At 40.0% G+C, this 10,648-nt stretch overlaps 1 protein-coding gene across 1 annotated transcript in view; it reads left to right on the plus strand.

The window, feature by feature from the left end:
* Positions 1-1,783: 1,783 nt before the first annotated feature.
* The window catches only part of PLCB4 (phospholipase C beta 4), a 384,913-nt gene continuing 376,048 nt past the window's right edge, over positions 1,784-10,648 (plus strand). Inside the window, exon 1 of the mRNA XM_034641608.1 lies at positions 1,784-2,462. The gene's annotated coding sequence lies outside the window, so the exon portion shown is untranslated. The remainder of the gene's footprint in view (positions 2,463-10,648) is intronic.

Genomic DNA, 10,648 nt, shown 5'->3' on the forward strand with positions numbered 1-10,648 from the left:
AGCTGAAGGCAGATGCTTAACCGACTGAGCCACCCAGGTGCCCCTATAATCAAGATTTTTAATGTTGATGGGGTCTTTCTTCATTCTTTTTAAAAAAAAATTTTTTTATTATGATATGTTAGTCACCATACAGCACATCATTAGTTTTTGATGTAGTGTTCCATGATTCATTGTTTGTGTATAACACTCAGTGTTCCATGCAATACATGCCCTCCTTAATACCCATCCCCAGGCTTGCCCATCCCCCCATCCCCTCTCCTCTGAAACCCTCAGTTTGTTTCCCTTCCATCCGTTTCATAAAAGTGACTTTTCACCTCCAGCTTAAAATGGATTTTTCCAGAACATGGCAAGCTCCACCATGGGAACCACTCAGTAAATGCTTGCTTTCATTTTTTTCCTCACATTATTTCTTCAGATTTTGGCTTTCAGGTTTACGTAGAGAAACAAGTTAATCACAGGGAGTGAGCATATTTTCTGACAAAATGATGATAGGAGGAGAGCAGATGAACAACACATACCTTTTGAGTTATAACAGCACACTTTCAGGAAATCCAGATGGTTAGACCTTGATCTTCTTTGAAGCTAGCATGATAATTGGGCTTAACTACAACATAAATAATCTATATTATACATCTGCTACCAGATATACACCTAAAAAATTTGACTTCCAAGTATTAGGAAAGTTGCTTTTTCTCATTTCTCTAATACCAATCCAAAGCCCCGCTTGTGAACCAAGACCTTCATTTGTGTAACATATCATCACGGAACTCTGGCCACTTAGGATGCGTCTTTAGAAGACGGCTCCTAACGTGTGTGAGTCACAGAGCCCAGGAGGCTGTGGGGTATTCTAAGACGTGCTGGAACCCATGGTAATATCAAGGATTGCTTGCATACTAAATCAATACTGTCTCTGCTGTTCATGTCTATTTGACAACTCTGTATAGCTGCTACTGTTATGAGGAAAAATGCATGAATATCAAGTATTACTGACTTAGGAGATTTTTACTATAATGGATTTTCTTAATAGGAGCTACAACACTACTACTATAAATGGTTAATAATTTGTTTTGACATTAAAAATGGGTCACCATAATCCGAGACATTGAGAACTGTTGTTTTAAAACGTAGTGAAGGTATCTAAATCAGGTTAGGATTGAGCCCCAGCTGTAACCACAACAGAGCCAGAATGTTCTTCAGTAGTTAGGGGGAAGAAATATCCACTTTTTTTTTTTGATATTAGATCGCTAGGTTATTTAAGGCAATGGATTGGTTAGACACCACCAGAAAGTCTAGTCTTGCACTGTCCAGTACCATAGCCAGAAGCCACATGTGGCTATTTAAACCTAAATTTTAATGGAGAAAATTAAAAATTGAGTTCATCATTCACAGTAGCCGTGGTTCAGGTGCTTAATGGCCACATGTGGCCACATGTGGAACATTCCCATCATCACAGAAAGTGTCTTAGGCAGTGCTGGATATGATTGTCTATACTTTTAATAGCTTTGTCCCTGAGGTCCTGGCATTGGATGGAGAAGCCAGAGCCTGGTTTGCCTCATAGAACCATGGAGGACTGGGGCACCTGGGTAGCGCAGTCATTAAGCATCTGCTTCCGGCTCAGGGCGTGATCCCGGCGTTCTGGGATCGAGTCCCACATCAGGCTCCTCCGCTATGAGCCTGCTTCTTCCTCTCCCCCCCCCCTGCTGTGTTCCCTCTCTCGCTGGCTGTCTCTCTGTCACATAAATAAATAAAAAAAAATCTTAAAAAAAAAAAAAAAGAACCATGGAGGACTTTACGGACACAAATTCCCTAGTGCATCAGGGGAAAAGAAAATTGTTTTCCCCATAATCTTCTCCCCGTTCTCTCTCTTGACAGCCCCCATCCCATGACAAGAGGCAGGGGTCTGCGTGCACTTGGTTTGTTAATGTTTTATGGTGCCTTTGGTAGGCATTTGTCACCATTTGGGCTGCCTGCCATCTGAATCCTTTCCCTAAATTTGGAGGAATCCATTACTGTGAGAAGCTGGGTGGGTGAGAGTGCCCTGTTCCTCTTTATTTCCCAAACAGAAACGCCCACATTTGTGTTTTTCCTGACTTGTGCCAGCTAGCAGGAACACAGGATCAAGGTCTGGCAAGCATGGCACCGTGCCTTGGGAGTGATAACTCAAAGGGGCAGAAGGTGCTTTAGAATTCTGCCCATCACGGTGCAGGCAGCGGCATTGGTGGCTGTGGACAGAGCCAGCTGTAGTGCCCAGGGCCTGTGGCTTTGGTGGTAGGTGGTCCGGCTTTGGCGAACAAAAGAGCAATACTAAGGAAAACAGCTTCTCTGCATATGTAAGTAGCTGAGAGTACTCACCCTTTCCAACGGACATCCATCCCCTTCTACATGGATTCATGATAACAGGGTAACAAAAGAACATCGCGAGAACCAGAAATCAGTAATTCCTTAAATTAGCCATAACACGGGTAAGATATTCTGATATTCATTTGTTTTTAAGATTGTATTTATTTGAGAGAGAGAGTGAGCAAGAGTGAGAGAGAGAGCACGAGCAGGGAGAAGGGTAAAGGGAGAGGGAGGAGCAGACTCCCTGCTGAGCAGGGAGCCCGATGCAGGGCTCGATCCCAGGACCCTGAGATCATGACCTGAGGTGAAGGCAGATGCTTAACTGACTGAGCCACCCAGTGCCCTGATATTCTCATTTTCTTTTATGGAAAGAAACACTTTCATTATTGGTAAATAAAAGACTGCATGTATAAGAATCATGGGCACCCTCCTTTGGATTAGTAATGGGACAACTCTTTAAATTTTTTATTTTTTGGTAGAGATTGCTGTTTATAATTATGTTTCTTACTGAGAACTTAATCAAAACTGTTGCCTGTGAGCAATCACAACAGTTTTGATTCTTGGCACCTGGGTCGACTGGCCTGTTTTATTTGTTTTCCAGAATAAGTAGACTGTGGCACGTTGTTGTACGTTGTGCTTGAGTGTGTAGTCTGTTCTTCCTTTGTGCTGCTTCCCCACTCTGACGCACACAGCAGGTGTGTGACCATCTGTGTCATGTGTGTCAGATCTGGGGCAGGGCTTCGAAGGAACCCCATGTTCTATCTTCCTTCTTCCTCTGCTTGGATCTAGATGACCATGAACCATAGCGGGTGTTGGGGAGACAGGATTGAAGAAACCTGGGTCTACATGGCTGTGTGAAGGAGGGATTTTCCCCAGCGAGGAACACCCACATATTCTTGAATAGAAAATCTTTTTTTTTTTTTTAAGTTTTTATTTATGGAAGTGATCTGTATATCCATTGTGGGGCTCGAACTCATGACCCCGAGATCAAGAGTTCCGTGCTCTTCCGACTGAGCCAGCCTGGTGTCCCTTGAATAGAACATCAATGGCAATATTTGCAGTCTTTCTCAGTAATAATTCTATGCAGTAGAAGAGGGAGAATAAATTACGTGAACATGAGAGAGAGAAAGAGGGAGAGAGAACATTAAACTTCTATTGTGTTGAACCTTTACGTATTTTTGGATCTATTTGTTACAGAAGCTGATATTACTCATGCACACCCTCATTCGGCACATAAATCTCATCATTTCTTCTTATCGGTTATTAACTGACCTTCTGTTTTTAGTTACCTCTTATCTGGAACCTACCTCTCCACTGTTAGCCTGGGTTAGACACGTAGTCACAATGAGACTGTGGAAGAAGCTAGGCACGCATCTCCCTGCACTGCCTCATACTGCTCACAGATAGACCTCCGAGCTAGAGGAGAGCTTGATGCCTCCTTGGAGAAACAGTTGGTCACTTTTGTAAAATAGAGATGCAGCATTTTTTTTTTAAAGATTTTATTTATTTATGTGACAGAGACAGAGACAGCCAGCGAGAGAGGGAACACAAGCAGGGGGAGTGGGAGAGGAAGAAGCAGGCTCATAGTGGAGGAGCCTGATGTGGGGCTCGATCCCATAACACCAGGATCACGCCCTGAGCCGAAGGCAGACGCTTAACCGCTGTGCCACCCAGGCGCCCCTAGAGATGCAGCATTTTGAATGACTTTCTAGCCATGAAGACGATGGTATCTGAGTATCCAAGTTCAGTGACTAATTTTAGGTCCATAAATGTGTAGAACACCTTTGACAGTCTTATTAGAAAGTGTTGGGTTTCTTGGCTGAAGGGTTTCATGTAGACTTTAGAGGCAGACAGTGAGGGTGGAAAGGATGCTATGAAATTATCTTAGATTTAAGCAGTGGAAGAAAGCGTGTGATGTTCATTCAAAAGTTTCAAATGTGGTGGTTCAAGAGATTATCCATTTTATGTTGGACATCATGTGCAAATGATTGGTTGTCAGAGATGAGGCATTAGGGGCTTAATGTTTCTGCTTTGTAGTTTACTGTGTATTAGCTGATAATGTTTTCCTCTCTAAAATGTGGAAATAGCAACTGTGCACTTGTGAGGTGATTAATAGAGGTTTTATGCATGCTAATATATTTGAAATGTTTAAGTCCTTTGGGGGAAAAGTGCTTAATAAACACAGATAACTACTGATGTTAACAGTTCATTCCTGTTGACTAAGTACACGGCCATTTATTTTTCTCTTAATAATGTCAGAGTATCTTAGAAGTGGTACGTCGTAGCTTGAACAAAATAGGAGACGTTTTTAGCCTCAGCACTGTGTAACCTGTGACAGATGACGTCATCTCTCCTGCTGTATGCTTTACTGTTTAAAGGTATTATTCAACAAGGTTGTGATGAATAAAGTAAAAGTTTGGACAGAAGAGCCACATGGCTGTCATTTCTCCCTCCATGGCGAAGGTGATAATATTTAAGTCTAACACTGTTCTTGTAGGAACCCCACAAACTCAACCCTATTGTTCCTACTCTTCTTCAAGTGTGCTTCCCCACACACTGTACTTTTAACACAGCGGTGCCTACTCTGTACCGTAGTTGGGAGTGTATCTAGAACTTATCCTTAGACCCCTTGATACTCTTAAAAATTGAGAGGGTCTTGAATGGGTTTACTTTATGTAGCTTATGTCATAAATATTTGCTATATGAGGAAGGAAAATGGGGGCACTTGAGAATATTTATGTATTATTTCATTTCCACTAAGTAAAAAATCCATCTTGTGTTAACATAAAAAACTGTTTTAAAATGGAAAATGACTATATTTTTCTAAAACAAGTTAACTTTGATAAGACGAATGGCACTGTTTGATAGTTTTGCAGATCTCAGATTTCTGGCTTTATAGAAGATACCTGGATTCTCTCGTTTGCTTCTGCAGTCAGTTAACTGAGATTTCAAACAGGATAAAGCCTCTGTAAATCTCCAACTTGTGAGACACTGAGAGTCAAAAAAGGCAAATCATGATGAAAATAGTTTGGACCTCCCGGCCCCCCTGACATGCCGCTATGCACCATACTTTGAGAATGCCTGCGCTATACGAAAACCCTGAAGGCTGTCTTTAGAGTATCTCCAGTTTTGTCACTTACTTTGTACCAGACAAGCAAAGACAAGAAGAAAAAGTGCGTGACTTATTAAACACATTCTCTTTTGGTTTCATGTACAGAAGGCTGCATCACCTAATGACCCAAATGGAACATTTGAAATATCAATACGTGTCTCTACCTTTATCTCTCCAATGGACAGGTGTGCCTAAGTGTTGGTAATTAGGATTACGATCTTTTACATTTGTGATGAGATAGTGGGCCATTCTCAGATGTTAGTGAATGGATTCTTCAGACACAATGATTTCCGTATAAGACATCAGTAGCATACCACAAGCAGTAATTGTTTATTTATTTTTTGCACTGACTTATCATTTTATGTTATTTATTCCAATGAGTGTTTCTCGACTGTGGGTCTGTACGTTGGCTGGGATTTGAACAACCTGGCTAGGCTCCTCTGGACTTGGCTCCAAGCTGTGGGTTGGGTTCAGGGTTGCCCCTGAGTCTCCCTCTTGAGGCTTGCACAGGCCATGTTCTTCTGTCATGGCTGACGTGTAAAGACCACGCAGAAACTTGTAGTGTCTCTAAAAGCCTGCACTTGGAGTTGACCCACCATCACTTCAAGCTTACATACCATTGATAAAGCAAACTGCATAGTGAAGCTTAATATCAGTGTGGCAGGAAAATATATTCTTCCAGCAGAGAGGGTGAGGGTAGGTAGGGAGAAGAAAGAGCTAACTGTTGGCTTTAACAATGTGCAATTCTAAAATATTAGTAAATAATCCTTTCTACCTGGCTAATTCTTAATAAACAAAATCACTCAGGGGCCAGATTTTAATTTTAGGCTGCCATTGTCCCATTGATTGTGTCTTCAAAGTAGCACTGGCATCTGGCGCTTAACCCCCTTTTCGTGGTCACTTTTCCAGTTGTTCTTCATGCTATTGATCTGAACTGTTGTGAGAGCCTTTAAATTGGTCTCTGTCCTAGTTACTGTTGCTGTGCAACCAACCACCCAAACCTAAGTGCTTAAAACAACAGCAACCTTGAATCTGCTGTTAGGGTGGGGTTCCACGGAGAGGGCTCGGCTCTGATCCTTGCGGCATCTGCTGGGGTGTTTTGCCCGGTGCTGGGGGATCCACTGCAGCAATGATTCACTCACATGCCTGGCAAGTGGAGATAACTGTCTGTCTACTGGCAACTAAGAACCAGGAACCTCAGATTATCTCCATGTGGACTTTCCATGGAGTACTTGGGCTTCCGTATAGCATGGTGGCAATGTTGCAAGTGTGAATGTCCCAAGAGATAGGATGTGAAAGGTGTCATTTTCTTTCTTTTTCTTTTTTTACTTTTTATTTAAGTTCTAGTTAACATACAGCACAATATTAATTTCAGGTGTACCATATAGTGATTCAACACTTCCATACAATACATCACGAGTGTACTCATTAAAAGTGCTCTCCTTAATCCCCATCACCTATTTTGCCCATCCCACCACCCACCTCTCCTCTGGTAGCCATCAGTTTGTTCTCTATAGTTAAGAATTGATTTTTTTGGTTTGCCTCTCTCTCTCTCTACCCCCTTTGCTGATTTGTTTTGTTTCTTTTAAATTCCACATATGAGTGAAATATGGGATTGGTCTTCCTCTGACTTATTTCAAATAGTGTAATACTGTCTAGCTTCAACCATATCATTGCAAATGGCAAGAATTCATTCTTTTTTATGGCTGAGTAGTATTCTAAAATTATATATATACCACATCTTCTTTATCCATTCATCAGTTGGTGGACATGTGGGATGTTTCCATAATTTGGCAGTTGTTGATAATGCTGCTATAAACATCGGGGTGCATGTGTCCCTTGGAATTAGTATTTTTCTGTCCTTTGGATAAATACCTAGTAGTGTATTTGCTGGGTCATAGGGTAGTTCTATTTGTAACTTTTTGAGGAACCTCCATGCTGTTTCCCAGAGTGGCTGCCCCAGTTTGCATTTCCACCAATAGTGCATGAGGGTTCCCCAGAAAGGTGTCAGTTTCTTATGGTTTGGGCTTGAGAACTGGCCCAGTGTAACGTCTGCTGGATTATATCAGTCAGGCAATTACAAAGTCCACATTCAAGGGGAAAGGACATAGACCCCACCTCTCAACAAGAGGCATGTCAAAGAATTTTGGGCCCATGTTTTAAAACCACCATACTCTCTCTGCCTCAGTTCTTCTCATCCCCAAATCGCCCATGTTTGCATTCTGCCTCCAGACTTGTCTTCCTAAAGCATAGCTCTGTTCGTGCCATAGCTTACCATTGTCTACCATATAAGAAGTAAATTAATCTTGTGTTTAGAATGATCCATTTGTCACCCTTTATCATTCCCTGTGTTCCAGCCAACCTTTGTCTGGGGTTTTTCTCCTTTTGCCTTTGATCATATGCTTTTTTTTTTTTTCTTTTTCTCTTTCTAGAATATTATCCCTCTGATCTTTTCACATCCTGACATTCTGTGCTTAAAATAAATGCTACCTTCTCACAAAGATTTCCTTGAGCTTTCCATTATTTTGCAGTGTGTCCTTGTGCATTCTCCCATTGTACATTTTATCTGTGCCTTTTTAGAGACCCCTCAGTTGCTATCTTATGTAGGAATATATGCATGTGTATGTATTTTATATACTCTAGTGGATTTTATGTTCCTCAGAGGGGCTTCATATTTTTATATAATATTAATCTTCAGTTGCACCAGTATTTTGAGATCTATGTCACAGTGCTTGCTTTTTTTCTTTTTCTTAATGAATGAATTGAGAGTATGAATGGAATTACAGAGTATGCTTAGACTCATGTGAAAACCTACCAGAAGCACTATGATTGTGGATTAATAAGGTTGCTGGTTGGCTACAAAATAAGTAAAAATAGGTTGATGACTTTAACATGAATGTTAGGAAGAATTATTGAAAGAAAGATTTCACTTATAATTACAATGTCGCTGTACAAAAGTAGGGAGCAATCTACCTAGACATCTGAGGGACTGAGTGAAGAAAGCTAGAAAACTCAATTGTAGGGTATAAAATACATTTCAAATAGGTGGAGAGGGATAGTCCGTTCTTGGAAAGTAAGATTCAGTACAATTACATACAATTGTCATTTTTGCTTAATTAAAGCACAAACATGATACAATCCCTCTCAAAACTGGGGAACTCCAAAATGATTCCGATTTTGATCTGGAAGAAAGAACCTATAAAACCCTCCCAGAATTATAAGAAATATTTATCAAAGGTACTTGCCATCTCAAATATTAATAATGAGTTAACGATGGTTCAACAGAGGTATTGGTACAAGAATATATCAATGAGTAAAATACAGAGTCTATAGGTAAGTTTATATATAGTAGGTGATAGGGTTGGCATTTCATATTGGAAGGAAAAAGATAAATTAGTCAGTAAAAGATCTTGGGACACCTACCTAGTCATCTGGAAAAATGAAGTGGAATCCGTACCAGACAACTCATGCGAAAATAATTCTAGAAGATAAAAATTATAAATGTAACAAGGTAAGCTATAAACGTATGTGCATAATATATGAGTCGATATTTTTACCATCTTTTGGTGGGAAGCACATCTCTAAGTAGAAAACATGAAGGAAACATTCAAAAGAAGAAACTACATACAACATTTTAAATCTTTATTATTTTATTTTAGTTTGTGGGAAATCATCTGAACTTGTTTGAAAGTTTGAAACCTGTTTGCGTAGGATAGAATCAACAAAGGGCCGATGTCCCTATGTACAAAGTGCTCTTATAATAAGCTTTTACAATTTCATCAATAAGATGAAGATCTTAATAGAATTGTGAGAGATTATTAAAATTATGACTGAAAAGGGAGAGGTCACGACCAGCACCATTGAAATTGCAAGGATTATTAGAAACTTTTATCAACAGCTATATGCCAAAAAACTAAACAATCTGGAAGAGATGGAGGCCTTCCTGGAAACCTATAAACTACCAAGACTGAAACAGGAAGAAATAGATTTCTTAAATAGGCCAATTAACTATGAAGAAATTGAGTCAGTGATAAACAACCTTCCAAATAATAAAACTCCAGGCCCAGACGGTTTTCCTGGGGAATTCTACCAAACATTCAAAGAAGAAATAATACCTATTCTCCTAAAGCTATTTCAAAAAATAGAAACAGAAGGAAAGCTACCAAACTCATTCTATGAGGCTAATATTACCTTGATCCCCAAACCAGGCAAAGACCCCCTCAAAAAGGAGAATTACAGACCGATTTCTCTAATGAATATGGATGCCAAAATCCTCAACAAGATCCTTGCTAATAGAATCCAACAGTACATTAAAAGGATTATCCATCATGACCAAGTGGGATTCATACCTGGGATGCAAGCATGGTTCAACACTCGCAAATCAATCAATGTGATACATCATATCAACAAGAAAAGACTCAAGAACCATATGATCCTCTCAATTGATGCAGAAAAAGCATTTGACAAAATACAGCATCCTTTCCTGATTAAAACCCTTCAGAGTGTAGGAATAGAGGGTACATTTCTCAATCTCATAAAAGCCATCTATGAAAAGCCTACTGCAAGCATTATTCTCAATGGGGAAAAGCTGGAAGCCTTTCCCTTAAGATCAGGAACACGACAAGGATGCCCACTCTCGCCACTATTATTCAACATAGTACTAGAAGTCCTTGCAACAGCAATCAGAAGACAAAAAGGGATCAAAGGTATCCAAATCGGCAAAGAAGAAGTCAAACTGTCTCTCTTTGCAGATGACATGATACTCTATATGGAAAACCCAAAGGAATCCACTCCCAAACTATTAGAAGTTATAGAACAATTCAGTAAGGTGGCAGGATACAAAATCAATGCCCAGAAATCAGTTGCATTTCTATACACGAATAACGAGACTGAAGAAAGAGAAATTAGGGAATCCATCCCATTTACAATAACACCAAAAACCATACGTTACCTTGGAATTAACTTAACCAGAGACGTAAAGGACCTATATCCTAGAAACTATAGATCACTTTTGAAAGATATTGAGGAAGACATAAAAAGATGGAAAAATATTCCATGCTCATGGATTGGAAGAATTAACATAGTTAAAATGTCCATACTACCCAGAGCAATCTACACTTTCAATGCTATCCCGATCAAAATACCGAGGACATTTTTCAAAGAACTGGAACAAATAGTCCTTAAATTTGTATGGAA

This window comes from Ailuropoda melanoleuca, chromosome 13, assembly GCF_002007445.2.
Source record: "Ailuropoda melanoleuca isolate Jingjing chromosome 13, ASM200744v2, whole genome shotgun sequence".
NCBI lineage: Eukaryota > Metazoa > Chordata > Mammalia > Carnivora > Ursidae > Ailuropoda > Ailuropoda melanoleuca.